Here is a 16,415-nt window from a genome sequence, read left to right on the forward strand (position 1 = left end):
TGTTTTGCTTAACTGTGTATCTTAAATGTTGTCCAGCTCAATGGTATATTTCTGGACATAAGTGCCATGGCCAGTTACCAAAGCCATGTTATTAATTCAGGCTGTTTTCAAATTTTTCCTTACTATAAGCAACATTTTGATGAACAATCTAGTACATACATTTTTTCATGTATTTTTTTCACTGCCTGATGCTTCAACTAAAATCCTCTGGATGTCTCCAGTTACATGAAACTCTCTGTTGCCCCCTCTCTGTAGCCCATCTTCATGGACAGCTTGGCCTCCCAGAACTCCATGTGTGTTGTCACATGTCTTTAGGGACAAAAGGCCCTGCATGGGCTTCTCTCCCTGCCCAGCCCTGTGAACTTCCCTAAGGCAGTAACTTGGGATGATTTTAGGGCTCCTCTCTCTCAGAGATCCTAGTCCCGTGCTGTTTATGTTGTAATACCTGAAATATGACATGTATTTTTTGTACTGTGTCCACTTTACTAGGTACCTACTATCACACCTTGGTTAGAAGGAGAAGTTCTGTCTATTTTATTAAAGTAAATACAAATAAATTACTGAGTTAAAGTAGAAAATAACATAAAAGTTCCCTGTTTTCTAATGTAAACACATTAGTAAAATTATATAAGTGTAAACAACTTTATAAACTGACCAGTATCTTGCATCATCTCAGGAACACTGAACAGTCAACACTTTAAGAAACAAATCACTAAAGATATATTTATCCTTTGTTTTGTCGGTGTTATTAGTGGAGAAATCCTAAGGCCTTTGCAGTTCTATTTTGAAATCACTAAATGAAATGCGTATTCATGGTTCAGAAAACATTCAAGATATACACGAATGGACATATGTTAACATTCATCAGTAAGTAGAATTTATACGCTTTTCCCAGAGTGGAGTATTGTGTTTATCACTCTGATTACTGGCTTTCAGGTGAAGCATCTGCCAATTTCCTGATCTGGAAGCAATTGTTGAATATTTATTTTTAAATTTTGAGACTTAACCTCATGCATTAAGTATTAGAGAAGAGAAATCATGGAAGAAATTTTGAATATTCAACCAAATGTCCCCCTATTCCCACCGTTCTTTAATCCATTGGCTCCTGAGCTGCTCCCTGTCACAGAATCATCACCTCGCGTTGCCATGGGATAGCCTTCTCTAAAGCATTCTCTGTCATCTTACTCCATGTCTCAGCTCCATTCAGCATGTTTGACCACTTCTCTCTTGAAACCATCTTCTCTGGGTTTTTGAAACCTACTATTTCCTGGTTTTATCTGACCTTTCTGGCCTCTGTTTTTCAATTTCCTTAGCTGCCAGTTCTTTTTCCTCTTTTTATACCCTGCCTGAGAGCAAACTGATTCCTAATGAAATAAGTATCATTTTTATACTGGTGATACCTCAATTTATTCAGCTTGAGTATTCCTTATCTGAAATACCTGGGGTAAAAAGTGTTTAAGATTTTGATTTTTTTTTCATATTTTAGTATATTTAAATTTATATAATGAGATATCTTCATCATTGAACCCAAGTCTATACACAAAATTCATTTGTGCCATCATAAATGTATATACACACATAGCCTAAAATTTGTAAATATTTTAGTGTGCCTGTGTTTTGACCTATTCTGGTCAAGTGTGGGAATTTTCTACTTGTGTTTTTGTCAGGGCTCAACAATGTTGGATTTTGGATTTCAGATTTTCAGACTAGGGATGCTCAACCTCCACGTCTTGTCCAGATCTCTGAGCTTCAAACTTACATTGCTGACTCTCTGCTTGGTCATCTCATAGACATTTCAAACTCAACATGTTTCAAACAAACTCTAAATAATCCCATTTTAAATCGGTGATATAATTTAGTCATTTAAACCAGAAGTCTGGGAATTATCCAATCCATTAGAAAGTGATGTTGATTCTACCTTCAAAATCTACTTTTCATTTCCATATCTACAACCTAAGTACAGGCCACCAACACTTCCAGCCTGGATCACTGGAATGGCCTCCCAGCAGCCCTTTCATCTCCATTTTGCCCAGTTCTAAATCATTTTCCACCCAGTATAAAAAAATGACTGCCTTAATATATAAACTACATTATATCTCTGCCCTGCTAAAAACTTGCCAATGGCTTTCCACTGTTCCTAGAATAAAATCCAAACCCCAAGGTCCTGTGCCATCTTGAACCTCCCTATCTGTCCAAACTGTTTCTTGAGCTGTTCTCCAGTCATCCTGACCTTTCAGTCCTGTGAACTCACCAGGGTCTTTATAACCTCAAAAAACAAGCTGTTTCCTCTTCTGAAAACCATCCTTTACATGGCTCACCCTCTTTTCCCTTTGCCTTCACCTTCAATGTCATTTCCTCAAAGAAGCATTCCTTTGTACCACAAAGAGATTTCCCCTGTTACTTTGCCTGGGTTTTCTTGACTTTTACCTGTCCTCTCCACAAACATAAGCCGCATGAGGACCACGACCATGTAGCTTGTTAACCATTGGATCCTCAGTGCCAAGTACAGTGCCTGGTGCACAGCATACAAATTGATTCCACTTATTTTCAGAAGTTTTATGATACAATGTATTTATATAACTTCTGAAAATAAATTCCTTCCTCACTCAAGTTTAAATTTTTTCAAGTCTCATCTTACCTAAACTTAATCTCACAAAAGCTTCCTGTCTATCCTGTGTGGGGACTGGCTGACCTTCCAAACTTTCCACTGAATGGAGGTGGAAAATAGTAAAGTGGAGGTAATGAGGAAGGGTCACAATGGGATCTGCAACATCCTGGCTCAAAAATGATGTAATAGCAGCATTGGTATCGTTGACATAATTGGTATAATTTACTTTAAAAATCATCAAGGAAGTAACAGGTCAAGGAAATTTCTCTTCACATGGCAAGAAACCAATCACCCAAAAAGTAGTGGTATGAGGGAACTTACAGAAAGAGAGAATTTGAGTAATTCATGTATCAGGAGAGTAGTGGGCATTTTCTGTATACCATTTCAATTTGGACGACTCACAACAGCATATGCGATATAAGTATCATCTAAACTTTACAGCTGAAAAAATTGAGGTCCAAAGAAGTTAGTTGGTTTGCCATAATTTCAGAGTCTGCAATTTAATGAAACAGGATTTGAATTCAAATCTATGGTAAAGTTCAGATAATTGATTCATAATTGATAGTTAAAAGACATAAGTCTATGTCAAGATAACCACAGTTTTGAAGTATGGTTCTTATTTTACTCAAAGGATTTAGAAAGTTTGAGAAACACTACCACAAACAGCTAATATAAATGAATCTTTTCTTTCAAGTGAATGTATGAAATTCTTAATGATGCCATTGTCAAATATAAACCAAGTTGAGAACATCATATTAAATTAGAAATATGAAGTATTTATTGAATGATTTTCCTGTTACTCACCCTACACTGAATACCACCTAAGCATCAACTATTTTTGAAGAATATTTGTAGTGACTCTCGCTGGTCCTAGCCGGTGCAGAGAATCTCCACCTCACGTTAAACAGAGAAACGAGGAGGGCCCCCAGGGCCACCAGTGGCTGGCGTCCATACGGCTTGGGAAGACGCGGACCAGGTGAGTTTTGCGGTACCATGGTAGCCCCACAGACAAGCCTGGGCCAGAGCAGCATAGCCCCCTGGACAGACTGATGTCCACCCGGGGAAAAAAAGAGAAACTGAATAATAAGCAATAAGAACAATTAAGACATGCTGGAAAGAGGGTGGGGCGCCTTGAGCGCTGAAGATTGGGGGAAAGGAATCCTTCCTGGGACTGTAAATAAACAAGCCAGGCAGGCCGGAGAGCTTCTGGCGGGAGCAGGGCGCGCACCCAGCGAACAGGAGTGGGGAAGCTTGTGAGAGTGGCGGAGGGAGGAAAACTCCACAGGAGAGGAGGGAAGAACCACTTCCCACGTGAACTGTAAATAAACATGGTGGCTGGCAGGAGCAGCAGCACTGCCCAGTAATCAGGAGCAGGAAAGCTTGTGAAAGTGGCGGTGGGAGGAAAACTGCCCAGGAGAGGGGGGAAGACCCACCTCCCACATGAACTGTAAATAAACACGCAGGCCTGACAATGCAGGGGCAGTGTCACCTTTCCCAGTGCTTGGAAAGGGGAAAGCCTGTAGCAGAGGCTCCTGCACAGGAGAACTCTGAGCAAACAAAGCCTGTGGGACCAGGTGAGTGCTAAGCTCACCCCAGAGATCTGCATAAATAATGCTGCCAGCTATAGCAGGCTGAGAGCAGCAGGCAGGCAAGCCACAGTTGCAGATACCACTCTCAGAAATGTCTCCAGACTCTTTTTTTTTTTCTTTTTCTCCCTACCTTTGATGAGAGAACAACTGAATTACACCTGCAAACTGAAAAACTTACTGAAACTGTATTGCATTTGAACTTGGGACACTTGGGGCTTTTGTGTGTGTGTGTGTGTGCAGTTTTGTTCTACTTTATGCATCCCCTTTGAGGAGACAACTACAGAACAACATCTGAGGCACCATCTCCAGGACTGGAGACTGAGATGGACACCCGAATTATTAAGACTGAAACTGCATTGCATATAAACTTGGAAGTTGTTTGGGGTTTTTTTGTTTATTTGTTTGTTTTTTTAATTTTCTGTTTTCTCTTTTATTTTAATTCATTTTTATATATAGATATTTCTTTCATTTACTTATTTTTTATTTTTTTAATCTTTGATTTTCAATCCTCTCTCTGTCTCTCTAATGTCTGTTCAGCTTACTGTCGATTAGTACACTAACGCTCCCTGTTTATACCTTTGAAACTTTCTTGTCTGAAACCTTGTTCTGTTTTCTCCCTCTTGTCTGTATATTTGTTTTCCCCTTTTCTTTAACTTCTTGCTTTCCATCTCAGCTCACCCTTCCATTCTAAATATTACCATTGTTATTATTACAAGCTAGAAAATACTTAATTGCACACAGTACAGGGACAGTAACAACACCAACGACAATGACGGGAAGACAGAAAAAACAGGGAAACCAGTTTCCCCCACAGCAAAAAATTAGTACAGGAACCAGAGGGGAATGAAGAGAACAGAAACTCAGATCCAGACTCCAACAAAATGAAGATAAACTATGCCAAAGGACCCAATGAAGCCCACAAGAATAATTTAAAAGAAGACATACTACAAGTACTCAATGAAAATTTTATAGAGATGATACTGGATAGGGTCAACCAAAATGCACAGGAGACACTCAAGAAATCCCAAGACAACAAAAATAGAGAATTTGAAAAAGCAAAAGAAGAAATAAAGGAAACCATAGAAGCACTGTATAAACACCAAAGTGAAAGAGAGAACACAATGAATAAACGGATAAATGAACTCAGGACAAAAATAGACAACATTAAAGAGGAAAACTGCCAGGATATGGAAAACCTCAGAAAAATGAACGAAACAGAACTGCAAAACAAAATGGAAGGCCAATCCAGCAGCAGAATAGAACAAACAGAAGACAGAATCTCAGAACTTGAAGATGAAATGGTAATTAAAGGAAAAACTGAAGAACTACTAATTAAACAACTCAAGACCTGTGAAAAGAAAATGCAAGAACTCACTGACTCCATCAAAAGACCAAACTTGAGAATCATGGGCATCAAAGAAGGAGAAGAGGTGCAAGCGAAGGGAATGCGTAATATATCAACAAAATAATAACAGAAAATTTCCCAAATCTAGAGAAAGATATTCCCATACAGATGCAAGAGGCCTCCAGGACACCAAACAGACCAGATCAAAATAGAACTACTCCATGACATATCATCATTAAAACAACAAGTTCAGAAACTAAGGAAAGAATATTGAAGGCTGTAAGAGAGAAAAAACAAGTAACATACAAAGGTAAATCCATCAAAATCACAGCAGACTTCTCAACAGAAACATTAAAAGCAAGAAGAGCGTGGGGTGAGATCTTCCGGGCACTGAATGAAAATAACGTCAACCCCAGGATACTCTACCCAGCAAAGCTATCATTCAAAATAGATGGAGCAATAAAAGTCTTCCATGATAAGTAGAAACTAAAACAATATGTGACCACAAAGCCACCATTACAAAAGATTCTGCAAGGGATTCTGCACACAGAAAGTGACACCCAACTTAACCATGAAAAGACAGGCAGCACCAAACCATAGGAAAAGAAAAAGCAAGACAGTAGAGAGTAACATCAAGTTAGGTACACCCAATCAAACCTTCAAACAACTAAGACAACTAAATGGCAGGAATCACCACATACCTATCAGTACTAACGCTTAATGTTATGGACTTAATTCACCCATCAAAACACCGTTTGACAAAATGGATTAAAAAAGAAGATCCAACAATTTGTTGCTTACAGGAGACTCATCTCACTGACAGAAATAAGCATATGCTTAGGATGAAAGGCTGGAAGAAGATTTACCAAGCCAATGGACCCCGAAAACAGGCAGGAGTAGCAATACTTATCTCTGACAAAGTAGACCTCAAACCTACATTGATCAAACAAGATAAAGAAGGACATTCCATACTAATAAAAGGGGAAATAGACCAAAAGGAAATAATAATCATCAATCTGTATGCACCCAAGGTCAACGCACCCATTTTCATCAAACATACCCTGAAAGACCTAAAAGCATATATAAACGCCAACACAGTGGTTGTGGGAGACTTTAACACCCTATTATCATCAATAGATAGGTCATCCAAACAAAAACTCAATAAAGAAATCCAAGATCTAAAATGTCGGAGACAAGGCTCCCTTTGTGAGCCATTCTGTCTTGACCTTGCCCACGGTTGTTTGTCCCAACTTCTCCACCTCCAGCACAAAATGGCGCCATCCCTGCTTCTCTTCCGGGAGTTTACCTTGCCGCCGGCGCGAACGTGCACCCTATCAGAAGTCCTATAGCAGAACCAGCCAACCAGCCTGCACCTCGTCGTACCCCTCACTCCCTCAGCACATAAATACCCCTGTGTGAACAATAAAATTTTGCAGCTTGATCAGAACCCTTGTCTTGCTGTCTCCTTCGTGTCTCTTGTCCCTTCATTCTTCCCCTTCTAGGTTCGCTACCCACGCTGATGTGTCCTGCAGGACGGGACATCTGGCGCCCAACGTGGCTGTAGCTATTCCTGTGATTGCGGGGAGAACACCGTCCTCCGGAAAGGCTTGGCGCCAAGCAGAGTTCATGATCGCCTCGGCTAACGCAACCGAGAGACAGATCCAGGAGGAGAGTGAGGATGGCGAATGGTGAGTGACCCACCATGGGACAAGCAGTGTCGTCACATGATTTGTTTCTTTCAGGCCTCAAGGAGGCCCTCAAGACATGAGGGGCGCGTGTTAGGAAAAAAGATTTGAGGTCATTTTTTTGTTACATAGGAGATTTATGTCCTTGGTTTCCTCTCGAAGGAACCATTGATGGTAAGAGATGGTTCCGGGTCGGAGACTGTTTAAAAGACTATTATGAATCTTTTGGCCCCGAAAAAGTCCCTGTGACCGCCTTTTCTTATTGGAACTTGATTAATGAAATACTCAAAAGTGCTCCCTTTGATAATGGTACCTTAAGACTTGTTAAAATCAGGCAAAATGCTATGCAGACGGCTTCCCGCCCTCCTTCCAGGTGTCCTTCCGTTTCTATTGATATAGATTCTTCACAATCTAACTCAAAATCTGATAACCCTGCCCCACCTCAGGACCCAAAGGATAAAGAAATTACCCACCTCTACCCAGTCCTAAACCCTGACGATGCCTTAACTGCTGAAGAACAGGCTACCCTTGAGGAAACAGCTGCCCGTTACTGTTCAGAGCAAGACCCGTCCTTGATGGACCCCCCTTTATACACTCCTCCTGCCTTTTGTGCTCCGGCCCTGCAAGGGCCTACTGCCCCTCCAGACATTTTCTCTCCACTTCCCTTACCTAACTTAGCCCGCTTACGCGAGTCCCTCCAACACAGACGAGAGCAAATTAAACTTTTAAAAGAATTAAGGTCTCTTGACCTTGAACTTCGCTCATTAGCTTTAGACACAGAATCTATACGTCCCAGCCCAAAACAGTCTAAAATAAAAGCTAAGCCACACCATCGGGCTGTTCTCGCCTTTCCGGTCACTCGCAGCCAAACAGAGACAGAGCTTTCCCATACAGAGAATAGGGAAAATGATGATAGGGACTCAGACTCAGACGAGGAGGAACACTACAATGCAGGAGAGGAACAAGAGGAAACAGGACAAAAACAAGGTTCAGAGGATGAGGAGCCCACCTCTAGGCAGGATGAAACCCAAAATGCCTATAAAAAATTAAGTCTACGCTTTCTCGAAAAACTTAAAAAGGCTTGTGCTCAATATGGTCCCACTGCGCCTTATACGTTGGCTTTATTAGAAAATCAAAGCACACAATGGCTTACTCCAAATGATTGGAAATTTCTAGCCCGAGCTACTCTCAGTGCTGGAGATTTCCTGCTATGGAATGCAGATTTTAAAGAGCACTGTTGGGAAACTGCTCAAAAAAAATCTGACTAAAACCTCTTCTAAATCCTGGACCTATGCCAAATTAGTGGGTAATGCGCTATATGACACCAACTCTAGACAAGCATGTCTCCCTGCGGGGCTTTTGGCGCAAATTCAAACAGCTGGCTTACATGCTTGGAGACGCCTCCCTCAAAAGGGCTCGGCTACCACCTCCTTGGCAAAAATTCGACAAGGGCCCGATGAGCCTTATAGTGACTTTGTTGCCCGGCTCAATTTAGCTGCAGAGCGCTTACTTGGTCCAAGCGAAAGCAAAAATGCCTTTGTTAAACATCTTGCCTTTGAAAACGCCAACCCAGCTTGTCAGGATGTTCTTCGACCACATAAGACTAAAGGAGAACTTTCTGACTTTATTAGACTTTGTGCTGGGGTAGGTACGGCCCATGCCATGGGCCTAGCCATAGGTGCTGCCTTTACCAAGGCTCTCCATAACCCTGGCTCACGGACTTGCTTTAATTGTAATCAGCCTGGCCATTTTGCACGTAAATGCCCAAAGGCAATAACCCCCCAGATCGGGGCTCAAACTGAGGCTAAACCACCCACCACTCTCTGCCCTCGTTGCGGCAAGGGCCGTCACTGGGCTAATGAATGCAGGTCTAAGACTAATGCTCTTGGACAACCTATTTTTCCCCACTTGTCGGAAAACTCCTCGCGGGGCCAGCCCCTGGCCCCGATATCCCCCAGGACAAACCCAGGGGCAATAAGGTTTGTCCCTTCCCAAGCCCCCAACCTTCCTCAAAACCCTTCTCCACTATCTCTTCCCTCCAAAGAGCCACCCCAGGCAGTGCAGGATTGGACCTCTGTGCCACCACCGATACAATATTAGATTCAATGCAGAGACCCCAGATAATACCCACTGGAGTTGTGGGTCCCCCTCCATCTCACATGTGTGCTCTTATTCTTGGAAGAGCCTCCACCACCTTACAGGGTGTACAAGTCTTCCCTGGCATTGTTGATAATGATTTTACTGGAGAGATACAAATATTAGCCACAGCTATTAATGGGGTTGCAGCCATTCCAGCAGGAACAAGGCTCGCACAATTACTTCTCCTCCCCCTACACTCAGGAGGCACCTCCACTGCCCAGAGCCTACCATGGGGGACTGCCTCCTTGGGGTCCTCTGATATCTACTGGGTACAACCCATCTCTCAGGAAAGGCCCTCCCTTACCCTAGTTATTGAAGGAAAAGAGTTTCAAGGAGTTTTAGATACCGGGGCCGACGCCACCATTATATCCCAACAATATTGGCCCCCGGGCTGGCCCCTCACCCCATCCTTAATTGACCTCAAAGGAATAGGACAATCAAAAAACCCCCTAGTCAGTTCTAAGGTTCTTCACTGGTCTGATAGGGAAGGCAACAAAGGAACTGTCACTCCCTTTGTTATCCCTGGTCTCCCAGTTAACTTATGGGGCCGAGATATCCTAAGCCAGATGGAAGTTATTTTGGCCAGCCCTAACTCCATAGTTACCCATCAAATGCTCCGTATGGACTTTGTCCCAGGCACGGGCCTTGGTAAACAGAGACAAGGAATAACTAAACCCATACTAGCCACACAAAAAACCAATACACAGGGGCTTGGGTATTTGGATTTTTAGTGTCGGCCCCTGACCCTCCTGTACCCCATGCAGATAAAATTATTTGGGAAACTCAAATTCCTGTGTGGGTGGATCAGTGGCCCCTTACCCAAGAAAAATTAAAGGCTGCTTCCATGTTAGTACAGGAACAGCTAGCAGCCGACCATGTAGAGCCCTCAACCTCACCATGGAATACTCCTATTTTTGTTATCAAAAAAAAATCAGGCAAATGGCGCCTTTTACAAGATTTGCGCGCCATCAATAGAGTCATGCGCCCCATGGGAGCACTACAGCCAGGTATTCCTACACCAGTAGCTATCCCCAAAGACTATTATAAAATGGTTATTGACTTAAAAGATTGCTTTTTCACCATCCCTTTACATCCTGAGGATAGACCCTATTTTGCCTTTAGTCTGCCTCGCATCAGTTTTCAGGGTCCTATGCAGATATTTCAATGGAAGGTACTTCCCCAAGGTATGGCCAACAGCCCTAGTCTTTGTCAAAAATATGTCGCACAGGCAGTTGACCCTGTGAGAAAACGATGGCCACAAATTTACATCTTACATTACATGGATGATTTGTTGATTGCCGCACCTGATACTCATAATCTTAATGGTTGCTACCTGGATCTCTATAAAGCCCTCACTACCTTGGGATTACAAATAGCACCTGATAAGGTTCAAACACAAGACCCTTATACCTATTTGGGCCTTCAACTCCAAGGCAACCAAATCCAAACTCCCAAGATACAATTACGTGTAGATCATCTTCACACCCTTAATGATTTTCAAAAATTAATGGGAGACATTCAATGGCTAAGACCGTATTTAAAATTACCCACTTGTGTACTCTTACCCCTTAATGATATTTTAAAAGGTGACTCCCACACCACCTCCCCTCGAAAACTCACCCCCGAGGCTCAACAGGCATTAAACCAAGTCACAAAAGCCATTACCCAACAGTTTGTTACACAAAATTCTTATAACCTCCCCCTGATCCTGGTCATTCTACATACTCCCCACACACCTACAGGAATTTTTTGGCAAAGGGATCCACATTTTAAAAATAAAGGTTGCCCCTTGTTCTGGGTCCATTTACCCACCACATCCTCCAAGGTTATTACTGTTTATCCTGCTCAGGTAGCTTCTGTTATTGTCAAAGGTCGTTTACTCTCTCGACAACACTTTGGCAAGGACCCTGATAAAATCTTAATCCCATACACTAAAGACCAAACCCAATTTTTATTACAGACAGAAGATGAATGGGGCATTGCTCTATCAGGGTTTTTAGGAACAATTGATAATCACCTCCCAAGTGACCCCCTTTTACATTTTGCCCAATTACATCCCTTTATTTTTCCCAAAATTACTCAAAAGGCTCCCATTCCTCAAGCCCTCACTGTTTTCACAGATGGCTCCAGTAATGGCTGTGCGGTCTTTGTTGTCGGTAATCAACCTACTACCTTCGAGACTGCCTATCAGTCAGCACAGCTTGTGGAACTGTTTGCCATAGCACAAGTTTTTATAACCTTTCTCGATAAACCTGTTAATATTTATACAGACAGTGCCTACATTGCTCATTCTGTGCCCCTGCTGGAGATTTCACCCGCCATTAAGGCCTCTTGCAATGCGGCCTTTCTGTTTCATCAGCTTCAACAGCTAATCCAGACCAGACGCCACCCATTTTTCTTAGGCCATATCAGAGCACACTCTGACCTTCCCGGTCCCCTTACACAGGGAAACGCCCAAGCTGATGCAGCTACGCGCTCTATCTTTCCAATCTTTGCTGGCTCCATCCAAAGAGCCACCGAGTTACACACTCTTCACCATCTAAATTCCCAAAGCCTTCAATTGTTTTGTAAAATTACCAGACAACAGGCACGAGAGATAGTTAAGGCATGCCCTGCCTGCACTGTCTCCCTTCCCATTCAACATTTGGGAGTCAATCCCCGAGGATTACTACCCAACCAGGTGTGGCAAATGGATGTTACTCATTTTCCCGAATTCGGAAAAACCAAATATATACATGTTACTATAGATACCTTCAGTGGCTTTATTTTTGCATCTCCACACTCTGGGGAAGCTACCAAAGATGCCCTTTCTCATCTTGTTTCAGCCTTCACCGTTATGGGTAAACCTACACACATTAAGACAGATAATGGCCCTGCACATACTAGTTCTAAGTTTAAACAGTTCTGTTCTGCTCTACAAATTTCCCATACTACTGGGATTCCTTATAATCCCCAGGGTCAGGGCATCGTAGAACGTGCCCACCTCACTCTGAAAACTTGGCTGACCCGTCTTAAAGCCTCTACCCTTGCCTTTACCACTCCCAGAGATCGCCTAAACCATACATTATTTACCCTCAACTTTCTCACCCTAGACAACGACGGCCACTCGGCCGCGGACAGACACTGGCACCCCTCATCTAACACTGTCCGCCCACCCGTCATGTGGCGCGATCCTCTTACGTATAAATGGAAAGGCCCAGATCCTGTCCTCATTTGGGGCCGAGGCTCAGCTTGTGTTTTGGATCAAGAACAGGCTGCCCCTAGATGGTTACCAGAACGCCTAATAAAACAGGTTAATGACTTAACAAAACCCAGGGAGAAAGACCCTCTCCCTGAGGATGCATTATCTTCTCTTACAGATGCTGTTCACACGCTGGATGAAGATTCTACTTGCGACACTCCTGCTAAACAGGTTTGCTGATGGAGGATTTCGGGACCCTGGCTTAGCTGCTCAAGAGCTTTTTGGTGCCGCCTGTGAATGCAGGGGAGGACACTTGTCCATAGCCCACACCAGCTATGCCCTGACCGTGGATTGCATAACTAAGGTGGCTTATCAGCGTATAGAGCAAAACTCATACACTAGGGGATTTTGGCAGCCTTCTTGGGTATGTGTTAATAAACCAAAAGTCTCCACCGCTTCAAAAGAAATTAAAAATTGTTCAGCTACCTATCACCACACTTCAGCAGTGCATAGCTCTTGCTATGCCCAAGCCTCTCTCTGCCGCGGCAAAAACGGACAACAGTTTTTTGAGGCCATTCTTATTGCTGGCTCTGAAAAAGGGGTCATAGGGGGAGGTAGCGCTGACTCTGTCGTGCAGATACCCGGCTTTCTCGGCCAAACCCAATATACCGTTCACCTCTCCGGCAAATTGGCTGGATGTGAGGGCAGCGCTGGCAAACCCTCCTGCTGGCCCCTTAAGGCCCCTACAGGGGTCTCTGACGGTGGAGGACCCACGGATGCTGTCAAACATCTTCAAGTGATTGAGCTTTTAAAACCCCAAATCCCCGAACTCACATATCACCCCTTAATGTTGCCTAAATCTCAGATTCCAGATTTAGATCCCAATACATTAGATATTTTGGGAAGTACCTTCTCCTTGCTTAACACTTCCAACCCCACCCTTGCTAAGGATTGCTGGCTTTGCATGACCACAGGAGCAGTAATGCCCATGGCAATACCTGTCAACTCCACCATAAATAATCAGGATGCCTGCCAATCTGGACTTCCCTTTAAAGTACAGCCTATGGATGCACCTACAGTATGCCTTCAAGGCAGGATGCAAAATAATTCTTATGATATTGACGTTGGGGTTAGTTCTTTTGGAAATTGCTCATCAGTTCTAAATTATTCCTCACCCACCCCAGTTCTTTGTCCCCCCAATGGTACAGTTTTTTTGTGTGGAGGAAACTCAGCCTTCCCCAGGCTTCCAGCAAATTGGACTGGTGGCTGTGTTGTTGCCTTATTACTCCCAGACATTACTGTTATTTCAGGAGATGAACCTTTGCCCATTCCTAGCTTAGACACCTTAATTAAAAGACATAAACGGGCAATACAAGCCTTGCCGCTCCTTGCCAGCCTTGGAATAACAGCAGCTATAGGCACAGGTACAGCTGGCTTAGGCACGGCTATACACTCTTACCGTCGCCTATCTCAACAACTTATAAATGATGTACAAACTCTATCTGGAACCATTAAGGATTTACAGGACCAAATAGACTCCCTGGCAGAAGTAGTCCTTCAGAACAGGCGAGGCTTAGACCTGCTAACAGCCAACCAGGGAGGTATCTGCTTGGCCTTAGGGGAAAGATGCTGCTTTTATGCCAATAAATCAGGCATAGTACGCACCAAAATTAAACAGCTTCAAGAAGATTTAGAAAAGAGACGAAGGGAGCTATTTGAAAACCCCCTCTGGACTGGACTTAATGGAATTCTACCCTACCTTCTTCCACTATTAGGCCCCTTGCTAGGTCTACTTTTAATTGTGATCATAGGGCCCTGCATTATAAACAGGCTGATACAATTCATTAAAGAACAAATTAACACCTTAGCCTCTAAGCCTATACAGGTCCATTATCATCGCCTGGATATGGAAGACCATGCTCCTGAGACCTTCCTTTCAATAGAAACTCGCTAAATGCTCCATCTGGGTTTCCAAATTTTCTCTCTGCCACCCCCTCTTCTTATATAACATTCTTGACCACTCATCGCCTATTGGGCCCTCCTCCACTGGGCCCCTCTGCTTGGGGGAGGCAGCACCCAGGGAGAGTGATCATAAAGGCTTTTCTAAACGAGGGTGCAGGTAAGACTGCAGGAGGGTGGATCCTAGGATCCCCAGACCCAAGACCTCTGTATGACATGCCCTGGTGCATGGCGGTTGGCATGCTACTAAAAAATCCGCCTCCTCAAAAAACATGCCGAGGAGATTCTCTTGAGAACTTAGCAAGGACGCTTGCTTACAAAGCAAAATGATCTCCACCCTGAGGAACTGGTCCTCTGTCATCCCCTCTCAATAAGCCGACATATTCTGGTCATGTTTGTATAAGAATAAGGGGGAAATGTCGGAGACAAGGCTCCCTTTGTGAGCCATTCTGTCTTGACCTTGCCCACGGTTGTTTGTCCCAACTTCTCCACCTCCAGCACAAGATGGCGCCGTCCCTGCTTCTCTTCCGGGAGTTTACCTTGCCGCAGGCGCGAACGTGCACCCTATCAGAAGTCCTATAGCAGAACCAGCCAACCAGCCTGCACCTCGTCGTACCCCTCACTCCTTCAGCACATAAATACCCGTGTGAACAATAAAATTTTGCAGCTTGATCAGAACCCTTGTCTTGCTGTCTCCTTCGTGTCTCTTGTCCCTTCATTCTTCCCCTTCTAGGTTCGCTACCCACGCTGATGTGTCCTGCAGGACGGGACACTAAAATATGCAATAGATCAAATGGACCTAGTTGATGTCTACAGAACATTTCATCCAACCTCTACACAATATACATTCTTCTCAGCAGCCCATGGAACCTTCTCCAAAATAGATCATATCCTAGGGCACAAAGCAAGCTGCAGCAAATATAAGAAAATAGAAATAATACCGTGCATACTATCTGATTACAAGGCAGTAAAAGTAGAACTCAACAACAAAAGTAAAGACAAAAAACATGCAAACAGCTGGAAACTAAATAACTCATTACTTAATGAAGAATGGATCATCGATGCAATAAAAGAGGAAATTAAAAAGTTCCTGGAAGTCAATGAAAATGAAAACACAACCTACCAGAACAGCTAAAGCAGTCCTGAGAGGAAAGTTTATAGCCATGAGTGCATATATTAAAAAGATTGAAAGATCCCAAATCAATGATCTAATGATAGATCTCAAACTCCTAGAAAAACAAGAACAAGCAAATCCCAAAACAAATAGAAGGAGAGAAATAATAAAAATAAGAGCCGAAATCAACGAAACAGAAACCAAAAAAACCATACAAAGAATTAATGAAACAAAAAGTTGGTTCTTTGAAAAAATAAACAAGATCGATAGACCCCTGGCAAACCTGACTAAAATGAGGAGAGAAAAAACCCAAATTAGTAGAATTAGGAATGCAAAAGGGGAGATAACAACAAACACCATGGAAGTCCAGGAAATCATCAGAGACTACTTTGAGAACCTATATTCAAATAAATTTGAAAATCTAAAAGAAATGGACAGATTTCTAGATACATATGATCATCCAAAACTGAACCAAGAGGAAATTAATCACCTGAATAGACCTATAACACAAAATGAAATTGAAGCAGCAATCAAGAGTCTCCCCAAAAAGAAAAGTCCAGGACCTGATGGATTCTCTGCTGAATTCTATCAGACCTTTATTTTTTTAATTTTTTTTTCCATTTTTCTTTTATTATTCATATGTGCATACAAGACTTGGTTTATTTCTCCCCCCTGCCCCCACCCCCTCCCTTACCACCCACTCCACCCCCTCCCGCTCCCCCCCTCAATACCCAGCAGAAACTATTTTGCCCTTATCTCTAATTTTGTTGTAGAGAGAGTATAAGCAATAATAGG

The sequence above is a fragment of the Castor canadensis genome, chromosome 13 (assembly GCF_047511655.1).
Source record: "Castor canadensis chromosome 13, mCasCan1.hap1v2, whole genome shotgun sequence".
NCBI classification, from domain to species: Eukaryota; Metazoa; Chordata; class Mammalia; order Rodentia; family Castoridae; genus Castor; species Castor canadensis.